Source organism: Mytilus galloprovincialis, chromosome 4 (assembly GCF_965363235.1).
Source record: "Mytilus galloprovincialis chromosome 4, xbMytGall1.hap1.1, whole genome shotgun sequence".
Classification (NCBI taxonomy): Eukaryota; Metazoa; Mollusca; class Bivalvia; order Mytilida; family Mytilidae; genus Mytilus; species Mytilus galloprovincialis.
In genome coordinates this window covers 96,546,504-96,562,994 of record NC_134841.1, presented here as the reverse complement: position 1 = coordinate 96,562,994, position 16,491 = coordinate 96,546,504, and the positions used below count along the sequence as shown (strand labels likewise).

The following is a 16,491-nucleotide window of genomic DNA, read 5'->3' as shown; positions in this document are numbered from 1 at the left end:
GAAGAGTTAAGGAGTACATAGTTTTTTTTTTAAACTGGGTAAGTCAATAGAACGTAAAATAGTTTTGGTTTGTAACCCGGATTTGTTTTTTTTCCCTTAATCGATTAATGACTTTAGAACAACGGTATACTACCGTTGCCTTTATTCTGTAACCTCTAAAAAGATTAATATGATATTTTATTTTAAATAAAAACTGTCAACTCCTTAAATTGAATTTTTGGTCAAAACATAAATATGTATATGAAACTATTAATGAAAGTGAAATATCAAGAATACCTAACTGCACTGAAAATTCAATACGGAATGTCCTTTATCAGCACGTCACACGAAGATAAGGACAAGGACTTGATCCTATTTCCGTTTTCACAAGGTAAATTTAATATTAATATATATTGCTGCCTATGGAAAGAATTGTTGATTTTTTTATCCATCTCGTCTAGCTTTTTTCATATTCAAAATTGGCGTCTTTATGTATTATAGAAATTGACATTAGTAAGTTAGGAATGTGTTTGTCAAGCAATATTCTAAACGAATGTTGCATTCAACTCCTACAGCAAACGATTCTCGTCGTTTCTGTATTTAAATACATATAAAAAAATGTTATGTTATAAGTTTGCATATGAAAGAACCTGTTCTCTTGAACTTGCAAATAAAAGCGTCTGTGCAGTGATCGTGCTAAACACAATTTAAAAAGGTTCCGTTTTGTAAGGACAATAATATTTGTGTAGCTCTGGATTTAACTGTTTTTTCATCAAAGTTTTCAAAGACTCTCATGGATTGGTATTTATTTTAGTCGTTATTGTACATTGAAAAGACAAATAAGCACTAGAGATATGACGCCACCGTTCTATTTATTACCCTTCTTGAATTAAATGTCAATGACCGGTGTTGTCGCGATCCTTTTTTGATTATAAATCGGTGTTATGTAGTGCTTAACATATAAATGTATTGATAAGACACTTTCTTGTCTAATCATGAGCACCAATGTTGATCTCTATATGGATCCGTGGTCGCTATCATGTACCCAATATCAAATGTTCAGTATTGATATGATAATGGATGTTTCTGCATAACTTTTCGCTTTTGATTTAAGGGATAATTATTTGGTCGTATCAAGGTAAGTCCTCGAAATGTAAGTTGCATATGTATATGGTCCACCTGTCATTATCACAATTTGCTCCCTTTTTCAATTTTTATAACGATCCTCCGGAAACGACTTACAACTGGTGTTTTTCTTGCCTTAAGCATCACAACAGTGCAACTTATAGTCAGGAAGATCACTCCCGTACGGAGTTCCAAAACTAACGCCCTATCATTTTTATCATACGATTTGTGTAGTTATATGTGTAATATTTGTAAAAAGGTCAATAAGAAGATGTAGTTGCCAACGGTATAAACCGATTATAATTCGAAATTGTTATACACTTCGATGTTTGTAGAGGCAATATTGTAGCGAAAACTAACAACTGATTGTAATGATACTGCTTATGGTGCAGATAGCCTGATTGCATCAAAGGGCGAGGATGTAAAAACTACACTTGACCGTATGGTTTTCAAGAACGAAAAAAAAACGTTGAAAGACAACAATCAATGACTAAAAGGACATACAGTATGTAGCGGGATCAAACATTATTTTTAGGGCTTAACTTCTTTACCTACCTGATAGGTGCTGATATAGTTGACACATTAATATCGTTTTATCATTTTTGAAACAGATGGGACTTTTTGTATACAAATAATAAACAATATAAACGTTTTATGATAATATTATGGCAATTATTAAAAATATGGATACATCAAAATACCTACTATATGGAAATATTTTTTCAGCCAACAGATAAACCTCTAGCTCAAAAATGAAATCTTACATCATGTTCCTTATGGTTGTGATTTTGTTATTTAGAGAGTGCCATTCGTGGTGCACAGCGGAACAAGTCTCAGGTAGTTAAATTTGTTTGATATATATATACTTGTATTGTTGTATACAAAATCAATCTCATCTTATTTATTCTAAATATGAGGAATTACTGAATCCGGTAATATGAAACATGTCACGGTACATATGAAAATGTAAATGAGTGTTTGTCTGATTATAAAATTGATTTAGGGTTGAAACATGATAGTTTAAAGAACTCAAACTCAGAATAAGTAAAAAACATCAAACTAACTTTAGGTCATTTACGAAGAAAAATAGAAAAAATTGAAAACCAATTGTTCAGAGAACAATTGAAGGTCTTTCCACCAAAAACAATGTATTTTAATATGAAAGTAGTAAAATTAAATTTTTAATTTCATTTCAATTGTCAAATGATAGCTTATTGTACGCTGATTCCAAATATATAGGGTTTCTATACAATATTTTTAAAATAAGGGAGATAATTTGTTACTTCCGGTTCGAAAATGTTACTTCCGGTAATATTGAATATTTACTTGACACTGATTCCAAAAATATCTGGTTCTATATACTTTTATATTAATAAAGTACAAAAAAAATAGCTACTTTCGGTTTGCACAAGGTTACTTCCGGTTGTTTTTTTCAAGGTTAAATGGTTTGATATCTCCTGCCAAAAGTCTCAGTGCTTTATCATGTAAAAAAATGAGGTAAAACCAAAGGTCAAAATCTAAAACGACAAATTAAGCTATGACCTTGAGATCAATTTCAAGGTCATGAACCAAGGACCTCAAATCAAAAGACCATAGGTCTTAATTATATTTGATTAATGAGTTATATCACCATACGCATATTTTTAAATGCAATCAAAATTTACGTGTTACTACATGTCGCGACTAACAAGTTAGTAAAAATAATTTGTTGATATCTTAAACGGTTTTTGGAAAAAAGTCAAACTAAGCCAAATTTAAAAAAGTAGAATATATATTTACTCACCATATATTTGAAATACAAATACGCTCCCTACTAGAACCCTTGTCATGACTCTTTGAGAGACCCGTAGATGGCCTGATGGAAGGTGATATTGACATACTTATAGAAATAAAAATACCCTCATTTCCCAGTGGCAGTCTAAAAAAATGTAAAATAACAAAAATACCGAACTCTGAGAAAATTCAAAACGGAAAGGCCCTTAATCAAAAGCTCAAACACATTAAACAAATTTACCGTCCTTCATCCCGGACTTCACCTACACCCTCAGGCAGATTTGGCCTTGGAAAAAATAGGCATTTATTCTAGGTCATTTATGCTAACATATATCTTCAACTGTTGAGGCCCTCAAATATTTGACTTTGATCGTTTCTGATAGACTGTCTCTGTTTCAATGACAGCTATACGTAATCTGTATACCGGTTAAGGGAAATATATTATAGATGTTAACACTGAAAATCTATAATCAGGTATAATATACATATGTTTCATAATACACCAATTTCGTTTCGAGTTATGTAGAACTTATTGACATTTAACAGAAGTTCGTTTATCTTTTAAGAAAACTCCCTTGGATGTACTTATAAAGATAACTTTATACCAAAAGGAGAGACCAAAAGCTTTTACCAGCCTGAGTGTGTTAGGTGCAGCTGTTCTGAAACATTGCATTCCTCATGCTGTTCGTAAGTCTTTAGACTCTTTTAAAATAACATCTAGCGATAAGTAGTTGTTGATTTCCAATGAGACAACAATCTTAAGAGACCAAATGACTTTGAAACTTGTACTCACCGTACAACCTTTAACAGTGACCCAAACCCATACAACATAGCAAACTATATAATGTTCTGAATTGACAAATGTAAGATAAATTTAGACGAGAAAACACGACCCAATTTATGTATAAAACAATAAATGGTATTCAAATATGATATACATCAACAAACGCCAACCACTGAGTTACTGGCTCCTGACTTGGGACAGGTACATACAGAAAACGGTGGATTCGAACATGTTTTGGGCGTCCAACCTTCACACACCCTAAATTTGGACAGTGTTGCAACAAAAACGTAGAACATCATTTACAAAACATTAAAAGGAAAACAAATATTATTTATAGCAACAAACGACAACCCATGAATTACATTAAGACAGGCATCTGCATAAAGCAGTGGTGTTAATAATTTTTAGGGTACTTAAACATCCCCTAACGTAGGAAATTGGTGTTACAACACAACATACAAAAAATATACAGATCAATTGAAATAGGTGCTTAACTTGATACAAAGTTCAAAAACAAATAACAAACAAAAAACAAAAGACACGAAGTGCATATCTGAGAGTACCTGCAGTTACTCAAAGCTAGTTCAAACCAAACAAAACCAACATTTGTGTAACAAGCTTTAATAATCAATCAGTACACAGTTAGCAGATTTACTATAGATAACTCATCAACAGTCAAAGAAAAGCATGATATTGTCCGATGTCTAATGTTAGAGAAATGTCTGTTGATTTTCGTTTTTTTTAATCAATTAATTGCTTTAACTCTGTTAGACCTTATAGAAGTCTATTTGACGACCACTTCATTTTCTTGGAGAGGTCAAGAAAGCTTTTTGAGGGTTTATATTTTGACATGTCATGCATGTTTAGTTTTTTTCCGCTGTTGTTAAAATTATTTCCTGTATTTTGCGTTGAAGAAAATTCCTTTTCATCCTGTCTTGAATGAAACATTTTGTTTAAAGTTTTCTTACCAGGTCTCCCTAGCAAATGAAATGGTCGTCCTTTTACTATCATTTTGAAAATCTTTTCCGTATGGTAAAGGTATAAAACAATAATACAAGGAAAATACTCATTAGTGTCTTTAGATGTGTTGAGACAATATAAGATCTTGGAAAAAAGTCAACAGTAGTATATCGCGGTTTAAAAGTCAATCATCGATTGAGAGAAAACAAATCCGAGTTACAAACTAAAACCGAGGGAAACACATTGACTATAAGAGGAAAACAAATGAACAACAGGAAGACTGAAGAGCAACAAAAACAAACAGCAACAAACATAGAAACGAACTATTTGATAAAAACTGCCATATTTAAGACCGGGTACAGGATATTTAAAAACAAAACGTGGGTTGAACCTGGTTGTATGGCTAGCCAAACCTCCCACTAGTATGACAGTGTTAAAAACATATCGTTACAGAAACATAGCACAAACACACACAAGAACGCCCATCACAGAGAAACGAATATACAAATAAAATGATAGTCGAGACAACATGCAAACCGCAGAACAACAACGAATATCTTCCATCAACAACAGATATCACAGTTACGCACTTATGCAACAAATATGTAATCTTGCATTTCATACAATAATTTTTATACTACTAGTCCGAACTATTATCATGACAATGACGGTATTGAAAAGCTATTTCATAATTATTTGGACTGCAAAAGACATAACACATTATCCAACAGAAACCATAACAGAAACATAAAAAAAAATACATGAATGTTGGATGCATAAAATACCGAGATACGTCGTATTGCTATGCAAATTCACATTCGATAAAACAATCATATTCAGGAATAGGTCACGTTCGGTACTTAACCGACAGATGATATAGATGTTAAACCACAATCTAAGAGTAGACATGGTAAAAATGTAATTAGTTAGTTTAGACACAGAAGCATCGTATAGATCAAGTAATTGGTGATGATTACGACGTATGATATCTGTTTGAACCGTTCAACACAGATGATCTTTTACAATGTACACACAACGTATTCATAGAAGTTGGCGGAAGAGGGACCAAAAAAATCATTGCAAAAACGAAAACGATCAATTAACAGACACACAATCGTCAATTAAAAAAAAAAATATTCCTATCTGGAAAGTCAAAGAAAATGTGAAAATAAATCTTTATGGATATTTCATTTTAGAATAGGCATTACAATAACAAGTGTGGGGCCAGAATGTAAAATTATTCAGGATGGTTGTACTCAACGAGCAGTTTTGAAGTCGGATATCAGTGAAGCATGTTCTACGGTTACTGCAATTGGCAGGTAAGCCAGTTGGACCCTGATTCGTTATTAGTGGAAGTGTTGTAGTATTTATAATTAAAGCCATGTTCCAGACAGTATGGGACTTTCAGCATTATAAAAACAATAGATATTAGACTGTAGTATATGTTATTAAAGAAATTGTATTGTGTTGTTGGAATTTTATTTTGCTATAACAAGTTATTTAAACGTTATCGGTATATATTTGTGAGTGTCAAATCTATGTCCAGTCTCAAATATGAGTCATGTCCTATTCCCTATTCTATATTGCGCTATATACTCCAAAAGATATGTGTCTATTATCTTCTCAAATCTGTGCTTTTGGGGGTTCGTCTATTAAGTATAAAGAAGCCTTGAAGATTAAACAGTAAATTTGATTCGAATACTTCAAGATCGTATTTCAAATAATAACGAAACCTTGGAAGGCTACGTAAATTTTTATTTGTGATGCCTTCCTACGACGTAACAATCATTACGTCTTTACAAGCCAATTTATTTAATGTTCCTATAATTGAGCCTTCGTACGTCCAGAAAAATGCAGAATTTCAATAAATATTTATGAGACCTTTTCTGAAACCATTGAATTTCATCTTTCAAGAGATTAAATAAAAAAAAACATATGCATTGCACATTATTTTATCCTTTTTTTGTCATGATATTTTGACTCTGACTTAATCGTTCATAAAGAACCCCCCCTTTAATAGATCAGATTTTTAAATTGATCATAGTATTTACACTACTTTAAACAGTTATAATGCTGCAAAAAGCAATAAGTATCTTATATACAAAAATAAAAGTTGAAAATATTTAGTAACACTTTTACTTAGTCATTGTATTTTGACACCCTACAGCAGAAAAATTTAACCCATACCCTAAAAGTTCAACAATCTATTTTATGATTGCATTTGCATTACTTACACTGCTGCATTTTGTATCTTGAATGAAAATAACATTAGTTTGGAAAGAAGTTTAGTAGTAACTCCACAACATCATAGAACGTCACATCTGGTTGCATGCGAAAAAGAGTCGAAAGAAATATTCCATTGAGTTTGATAGTTGTAGGAAATTAGTTTTACATTGGATTAAATAATCTGAGTCATAAACATATATCTTAGGTTTCTCAAAGCTTCAATCTTTTTTTATTTTGTGTTTCTATAGAATATTTGGAAAATTTGAGATTACATGGTTACCAGTTGGATAGTTGCCTCAGTCACTATAGAAGAGGGACGAAAGATACCAAAGGGACAGTCAAACTCATAAATCTAAAACAAACTGACAACGCCATGGCTAAAAATGAAAAAGACAAACAAACAACAGCACACACGACACAACATAGAAAACTAAAGAATAAACAACACGAACCCTACAAAAAACTAGGGGTGATCTCAGGTGATCCGGAAGGGTAAGCAGATGCTGTTCCACATGTGGCACCCGTCGTGTTGCTTATGTGATAACAAATCCGGTAAATAGTCTTATTCGGTAGGTCACATTCATGAAAGGGAAGGGGATTGTAGTTACGACGTAAGGAACGTATCCGATATCATTTGTTAGAGGTCAAGGAAGATCAAACAATGAGGCATACATACACTGCTTCTTGTTAAGGACAGTCCAAGACTGGAATATCCTACCAGTCGACACACTTGCCAAGGAAGATCATACAATAGGGAAAACAGACACTGCTTCTTCTTATGGACAGTCCAACGCTGGAATATCCTACCAGTCGACACACTTGCCTCAGTGACTATAGAGGTCAAGGAAGATCAAACAATGAGGCATACATACACTGCTTCTTGTTCAGGATAGTCCAAGACTGGAATATCCTACCAGTCGACACACTCACCAAGGAAGATCATACAATAGGGCAAACAGACACTGCTTCTTCTTATGGACAGTCCAACGCTGGAATATCCTACCAGTCGACATACTTGCCTCAGTCACTATAGAGGCCAAGGAAGATCATACAATAGGGCAAACAGACACTGCTTCTTCTTATGGACAGTCCAATGCTGGAATATTCTACCAGTCGACACACTTGTCTCAGTCACTATAGAGGCCAAGGAAGATCATACAATAGGGCAAACAGACACTGCTTCTTCTTATGGACAGTCCAACGCTGGAATATACTACCAGTCGACACACTTGCCTTAGTCACTTTAGATACCAACACCGGCACGTCCAAGGAATATAAAATAATGAGACATAGAGACCAACATCATCTCTCCAAAAGAATATAAAACAGTGATACACAGAGACCAACTTCGCCGTGTCTAAGGAATAAAAAACAATAAGACATACTGATACTCCATCTTAAGGGCAGTCCAGGGCTAGAATTGTTACCAGTCATCACAGTTTTTTTAGTCAACATAGAGGAGTTAAGGATAAGCCTTTGGGATAGCCAACCAGTTACTGGCCTGAACCCAATTCATATGGTTTAATTGTATAAATAAGAGACGTTTTGGATGTACATATTCTAGTAGACAAAATTTGTGTACACCTGCCATAAGTAGCCCAACTTAACTTAAAACAGTCGACAGAAGTTTTAAAGATATCTAAAGTGCATATTTCCCTCCCCTTTTAACTAAATTTTATGCATTTATAGACCTATTTCACAAATTCCTAATTGACTTATATTTTAATGTATAAAGGCTATTTATATCATTTTTAATATTCAGACGCATTTTAACGAGTATTTACAAGTAAAAAAAAATAAATAAAAAATACCGAACTCCGAGGAAATTTCAAAACTGAAAGTCCTTAATCAAATGGCAAAATCAAAAGCTCAAACACTTCAACGAATGAATAACAACTAACATATTCCTGACTTGGTACATACATCGAAATTCAGAAGAATCCGGAACATAGCCCAATAACATACACTTTGCCTTAGTTTAGACCGAAATAAATGCAGGAAAGTTAACACGGTTTGCATGTCTGGCGCAACTACAAAATTGAAATCATGGTATCTATGATGAGTTTACTTTTAATGTTTATTTCCTTCCAAAGTTTATAATATGGAATCAAAGGGCTACACTTTAAATCCGAATCAATCAAATGATGAGTGACATTGCCTACTATTGTTACTTTTTTCATAAGTTACACCATTCCATTCCTAAGTCTAGTTACAGAGGTGGAATGGGGGGAATTATGAAAGACAGCAAGCAACAACACCAAAAAATTAACGGGCTCAGTACAAAGGCAACAGTAGTATACCTCTGTTCAAAAGTTATAAATCAATTGAGAGAAAACAAATTCACAAACTAAAACCGAGGAAACACATCAGCTATAAGAGGAAAACAATGAAACTACAGAAACACTGAAGTGCAACAAATATTTAACGACAATACACCATACATATAAACGAACTATTAGATATCAACTGACATTTTCCAGACTAGGTACAGGAAAATTTGAGAAAAATGGTGGGTTAAACCTTGTTTTGTGGCTAGCCAAACCCCTCTCTTTATGGCAATGACATGACGGAATACAGTACATATAAATACCACTCAGGACAGAAAAATACATAAATAGATAAAAAGTTGAAAACGTCCAATTCGTCATAGATTTTAGTGTGGAGTCGTCCATCTGTGTCAATATTGAGGAAGAGATCAAGGTATGAAGATCTCCCTCTAGTATCAGAAGTATCCTGAATTTCAGTTTACTTGGATATATGAAATGTAAGTACTGGCTGAAATATGGGTTATTCGGTGATAGGACATCATCAATATGTCTGAAAGTAAAATTAAAGAATGTCGCATGGTGCTTTTTCTTTTCTTTTAGAAGAATCTGAATTAATTCTGCTTTATACGAGTACAAAAACAAATCGACCAGTAGGAGTGCATAATTAGTACCTATTGGAATAACGACTGTCTGTTGAAACATCAATATCCTCCAAACTCAACAAGTATATTGTCGACCAAAAAGCCAAGCATTTTGATAATATCATATTCAGTATATTTTCTGATAGTTTCTGTCTCTGTTTCTGTTTCTACACCTGTCTAGAATGTAACGGGGTTAAACATGTTCTTTCATTGACTTAACTGCCTAAAAAAAAACTACAAGTATGTTGGAAAAGACTTGACTGATCAGATCGGTACAAAAAATAACAAACTCAACTAACAGAAAACAAAGAACACATTGTATCGACTTAAAAGTACTCTCAGCTACTGAAAGTAAAGGCAAATTCCAAATTTCAACGAGTATAAAACAAAACGTTTTCTCAGACTTAAATATCAATCAATACATCTTCAACGGTTTTAGAGAAGAAACCTCATACACAGGTTGCGAAAAGTATGTGCAAAATCAAAGTTTTTAAGCAATTAAGTTACAACATCCACCAGCAGTGGCACCTACCCAGCTGTTGCAAATAAACACATCATAGATACCGGGATTAAAGTTATGTAAGTCATGGGAGCGTATTGTCTACATTAGACTCATCAATGACACTCGAATAAACATTCTAATATAAATAACTACAGGTCAACAAACAGTTTCAAGAACAACACATAAGTAGAACCATAAATGTTCATAAACTGATATCATATTATAGTCATAAGCGTATTAAATCAATGAAAATAAATTCAATGTTCAAATATCTAAATACAATGTTTTCAAATACCTTCAAGGGTAAGTTTCTTCAAAGGATCCATACGTTTAGATTAATCGTTTCTGAATTGACGAGCTCTTTTAACTGTATCAACATAAAAGTTAGGGTATGGTGTTCCGTTGTTAATATCTTCCAGTGGACCAGAGCAGGTTTATGGGGATGATGTTGCTATGCATTATGAATCTCCAAATCTGTCAAAAGTTATTGCGTACATCATATCAAATAAACTCATCATAGATGCTCGGATTTGATTTTATAATTAGGCAAGACGCGCGTTTCGTCTACAAAAGACTCATCAGTGACGCTCGAATCCAAAAAAGTTAAAAAAAAAAAAAAAAAAAAAAAAGGCCAAATAAAGTACGAAGGAGGACTAAAATTCCTAAAGTTTTGGCAAATACAGCTAAGGTAAATCTATTCCTGAGGTAGTTTTACTTAAAAGACGTTAAGAAATAATACGGTAACTTTAGTTTCTAAACAAGGAATAGAAAAGAGTAATGAATCAATGAGCAGAACTGAAAGCAGTCAAGACTTGGTAAGCCCACAGAACGTTGAATAGTACGACATCATTAAACCATCTTATCACATTTTGAAGATGCAATCGAAGGCAAACAACATCTTTCGTTTTCGTTTTTGTTATTGGTTATCTTTTATGTAATATATTGGCTCAGTTCTAATATAGTTGTTGTTATTGACAATTATACGATCGGAATTTTATAAAACAAACCTATTGGATACCTGTTTAAACCTTTTGGATACTCTCTAAAATAGAAAAATAATATAACATATTTCTTTTTAATGAAAACTGTCGACTCCTTTAACACCATACATGTATCGATATATTTGATAACAATTATAGCATGTCACGCGAAGATTACACCATCATATTTCCGCTTTCCCAAGGTAAGATGCCATATCAATATCGTTGTAATGTTTTTGAAACAGATGGGTAATATTTGTTTTTGAAACAGATGGATAATATTTGTTTTTAAAACAGATGGGTAATATTGGTTTTTGAAACAGATGGGTAATATTTGTTTTTACAAAAAATAAACACTACTAACATAATGTTATGACGAATCGTACAAACAAGTATACAAAACTCGGATACTTCAATTTACCAAAACATATTCCAGAGCACAGATAAACATTTAGACCAACAATGAAATCTAACATCATGTTCTTCATAGTTGTGACTGTTTCCTTCAGAGAAAGCCATTCTTGGTGCAGCGTGATACCAGTAGCAAGTAATTGAGATTTCTTTATATACGCATGCATTGTCGAATATTCTAAATTTTACATAAACATATAATTATTCATAAAACATGTTAATCTATTTTCTTTCTGATTATTTATTTTGATTTAACAGTCCAAGTTTTTTTTCAAGGATATCCTTTCAGACTTCCTGGATGCATTTATCAAGGTTATGTTATGCCAATAGGACGGAGCAGAACCTTTTACCAGCCCAAATGCGTACACTGCAGCTGTTCTAAAACAGTGATGTCATGTTGTTCGTAAGTCTTTAGACTTAGAGACTTTTAACAGAAACTATTGCTTGCTTGTCATTTTAAAGTTATATTTGACAATGCCATCAAAGTGCGAGGTTTGGCATACCACAAAACCAGGTTCAACCCACCATTTTTTTCTTTAAAAATGTCCTGTACCAAGTCAGGAAAATGGCCATTGTTATATCATAAATCGTTTCTGTGTGTGTAACATTTTTACATTGTGTTTCCGTTGTGTCGTTTGTTTTCTCCTATATTTGAGTGTGAATTCACATTACTATAAGACGTGTCACGGTACTTTTCTATCCCAAATTCATCTATTTGGTTTTGATGTTATATTGGTTATTCTCATCGGATTTTGTCTAATGCTTAGTCCGTTGCTGTGTGTGTTACATTTTAATGTTATGTCGTTGTTCTCCTCTTGTATTTAATGCGTTTCCATCAGTTTTAGTTTGTTACCCCGATTTTGTTTTTTGTCCATAGATTTATGAGTTTTGAATAGCGGTATACTACTGTTGCCTTTATTTGTCATGACTTTTTTTAAAGGGTAAGAAGAATAAAAAAAATTGTAGATGCTCCATTGCATGGATAAAAAGTTGTGTTTCTTATAAAATGCAATAACATCAATAATCAATGTTTATAACTCATGGTAAACATTTGAAAGCTGAATCCATACTATCTCCTAATTCAAACCAATCCATAAACATTCAAAAATTCAAAAACAGACAACAAACAATTAAGAGACATTAAAAGCAAATATATTTTTTAGATATAAAAACAAATATGAAAATAAAGATATGTTGTGATAGCTAAGGATATATATCTCCACCAGAGACACAATGACGTAGAAGTTAGCAACTGTATGACACATAAGGGTGACTTTAAGCAACCAACCAACAACTACTCAACCACTTTAGGGCATTCAGTAATGAGTAAATCCCTTTCTTCAGTATAAACGGTTCATTTAATGCATAAGACAATAAAGTGAATACACGAAAAACAAATATAATATACAGCTACAAAGGACAATCACTGAATTACAGGCTCCTGACTTGTGGCAGACACTTCGTGACATAATGTGGCGGGGTTGAACATGTTTGCAGGCGCATAACCATTACCTAAGACAGTACAATACAAGAACTAACTATACAAAACAATAATCCATAAATGAAATACAAATACGACTCACTGCATCAAACGACAACCACTGAGTTACAGGTCTCTAACTTGGGACAGGTACATATTGAATGTGTCGGGGTTTAACATTTTTGGGGGCACATAACCCTCCCCTAGCACGAGACAGTGGTGTATTAAGACAAAAAACGAACCATTAAAATCAATTTAAAATTGACTCATTATTGGATTCATACAAACAAAAATACTAAAGACACAAAAACAGACCTGAGAGTACATCCAGTAAATGAAAGCTAATTCAAAGCAAATAGCACCAAATAAAAAGTATGTTTCTAAGACTAAATATCAATCAGTACACATGAAGTTGAATTAGTTCAAATGCGTCATAAACTGTCAGAGAAAACATGATATTGTGCAATGAAAAAATATAAGTATATTATAAAGGTATAGGTATATATCGTAGGATAAAGTCATTTTAATACATTTTGGAGGTTTGCCTTCCAGTTATTTATGATTTTGATAGTCGTTGTTACATCTGCAGAAGTCTTTTCAATTTCCTTCTTTTATCTTATTCGTATGCTTTATATAACAATTATACGAAGTAAATGTTTAGAATTAATTGCATAACAGTGTGGTCGACAGTAAAACGTTTGTAGGTTGTAACTTGTTTGTCAACGGCTATGATTTTATGCTCACCCAGTCTGTCAGAGGCCTTCCAGTGGGGATTGAAATATTCACTTGAATACACATTCCGATACATAAAATGAAACTTTCTTTTTACAAAGCTTGAAAGGAATTTGTTTTAAATATTTATTATAATCATCACATACAACCGTGTCATTTATAAGAATAATAATGTTCACAGATGATATTATTTAATAATAATAAAAAAAAATAGGTTTATCCATTGTAAAAAAACCTATTAAGTTGATGGGGTTAATTCGCAAAATATCTCATTGATTAAGAGCACAACTACTTCTACGGTGTGATCATTTAAGAATGGCCTGCTATTTATTCAATGCGTATACATGTGGGTTTTGTTTGTGAAGAGTTCTGGATAATTAAAAAATCATTTGATTTCTTTGTTTAATACCATAAAACGATTCATTCTTTCAGATATTTGTCACTTTGCCTTATCTTCAAGTCCAACACAATTTCTCACGTTTCTTACAAAACTTATATTCTTGTGATGTATTCTTTTGTTGAAAAAAAATGTATAGATATAGATAGATATAGGAAGATGTGGTATGAGTGCCAATGAGACAACTCTCCTCCCAAGTAATAATTCATAAAAGTAAACCATTATAGGTCAAGGTATGACCTGCAACACGGAGCCTTGGCTCACACCGAACAGCAAGTTATAGAGGGCCCCAAAACTACTAGTGTAAAACCATTCAAACGGGAAAACCAACGAGAAACGAAAAACACATATGAACTACATAAACAGACGACATCATGCATTGTAACTTTTAAAGCCAATTAAGTAAAACCAATAATCTGAAAGAACGTGCGATATCATAGTAGGAAAATTGATGGTCAAACCATAACAAAAAATCAAGTAAAGAATTTTAAGTATTCAACCTTTATAGCTTTCTGTTCGGTGTGAGCCAAGACTCCGTGTTGAAGGCCATTTTTATTTATTTTCAAATTACAAAGGTTATTCCTGATTAGTATTTTTAATTATTTTATTTAGGCGTTTAGAACCTTTGGTGACCTCACAGTTTAAATTTCTATGATAAGTACGTCGTGAGCAGTGGGCATTACAGACGAACGTTCACCTAATTTTCCCCAGTCAATGAATGGCCATAGCTACACTGTTATGAATTTCATTCTATTAGTTTTTAGGGTGTGTTGGATAGAAAATTTGGGGTTTTTGACGCGTAATATTTGTCTCAAGATTCCCCTAAACACTAACGATCATTTGCAGTGTATAAAAAAATATATGGCGGATAAACCAAAGAAAAATAATTTTCTGCATTGAAAAACCAACAAAATCATGACAAAAAAAAAAAAACAAACCCAAAAAACGACAAGAAACAAACACAGTCTAGAAAGCACTATGTATATATAAAAAAACTAAAGACTAAACTATACGAACCTAGTTCTGGAAAGGTTAAAAAATCCTGCTCAACAATACGGACGCCAATTATATCAACCCGATCATATTTTTTTTTAAATACAACTAGAATTTGCAGACAGGCAATGTTAGTCGTTTTATTAAAAGATAGGTCTGTATAAAAAAAGTTATAGAAATATATATATCGTTACAGAATAGGCGCTATTATAGTAAGCTTGGGGCCAGAATGTAAAATTGTTCAGGTTGGTTGTACTCAATTAGCAGTTTTGAAGTCGGATAGCAACATAGCATGTTCTTCTACAGCTGCAGTCGGCAAGTAAACCTGTTGGGCACTGACTCGTTATTATAGAAGTGTTGTGGAATCTAGAATTGTAGCCATGTTCGTGATTATATGACAATTTTGACATAAATGGAATGTTATATGATTAATATTAAAGAAGAAATTGTGTGTTTTTTTTTTGTCGAATCTAATATGACCATTACAAGTTAGTTACAGTTCCGGTATGTATCTTTAAGATTCAAATCTATGTCCGGCCTCAAAATTGTGTCCTTTCCTCGGAATTACAGCCTTTCCTATATTGTGTCATTACTATCAAAAACCCATGTCCTTTCTTTGTAGATTGAACTAGTTACAATCAGTCTATTAAAAAAGTTTAAAAAAAACACTTTTTATCTTAAAAACAGAAAGTAGCCTTATTTCCATTTTTATTTTATTATAAAAAACCGTTTATAAGTGAAAATGAAAGCAGTCTGTTTTTTTTTCAAATGCATGATGCATCTTCTTCTTTCCCAATCCCACAGTTTAAAAGGTTATCACTTTGGTACCAAGGGTTAGGCTTAAAATCCAAATCAAGCAAATGTTAGTTTACATTGGCTACTGCGGTTATTCGTTCTTTTTTCATTAGTAGAGCGTCTAAGTAACTGAGTTATAGCGCTACTATGGTTATACTATGGTTACACTGAGTTATACCTAAAAGACAATAACAATCAAAACCAAGGAGTAAACAAAGACTCAAAAAACCAAAGGACATTTACATCAACAGTTATAAATAATTAAGAAACAACACGAACTCCACTAAAAACCGGGAGTGAAATCAGGTGCTCCGGAAGGGTAAGAATTTCCTGCACCGTATACGACATTCTAAAAATTAGAATATACAAATGATGGGTTACATAAGTATTATTCATATATATATATATATATATATATATATATATATATATATATATATATATAT

The 16,491-nt window shown here is 32.8% G+C and overlaps 2 long non-coding RNA genes across 4 annotated transcripts; both read left to right on the top strand.

Annotated features, from left to right (window-relative positions):
- Nucleotides 1-308: 308 nt before the first annotated feature.
- Nucleotides 309-6,088, top strand: LOC143070862 (uncharacterized). Of its 3 annotated transcripts, none has more exons than XR_012976744.1 (4): nucleotides 309-370; nucleotides 1,831-1,941; nucleotides 3,444-3,564; nucleotides 5,818-6,088. It is a non-coding gene; the product is annotated as an uncharacterized LOC143070862 (long non-coding RNA). The 3 variants fall into 3 exon arrangements; XR_012976743.1 differs by lacking the exon at nucleotides 309-370 and adding an exon at nucleotides 973-1,117; XR_012976745.1 differs by lacking the exon at nucleotides 309-370 and adding an exon at nucleotides 1,028-1,132.
- Nucleotides 6,089-11,643: 5,555 nt separating this feature from the next.
- On the top strand, nucleotides 11,644-15,668 carry LOC143070861 (uncharacterized). The gene is made up of 3 exons (XR_012976742.1): nucleotides 11,644-11,784; nucleotides 11,925-12,051; nucleotides 15,447-15,668. It is a non-coding gene; the product is annotated as an uncharacterized LOC143070861 (long non-coding RNA).
- The last annotated feature ends 823 nt before the right edge of the window (nucleotides 15,669-16,491 follow it).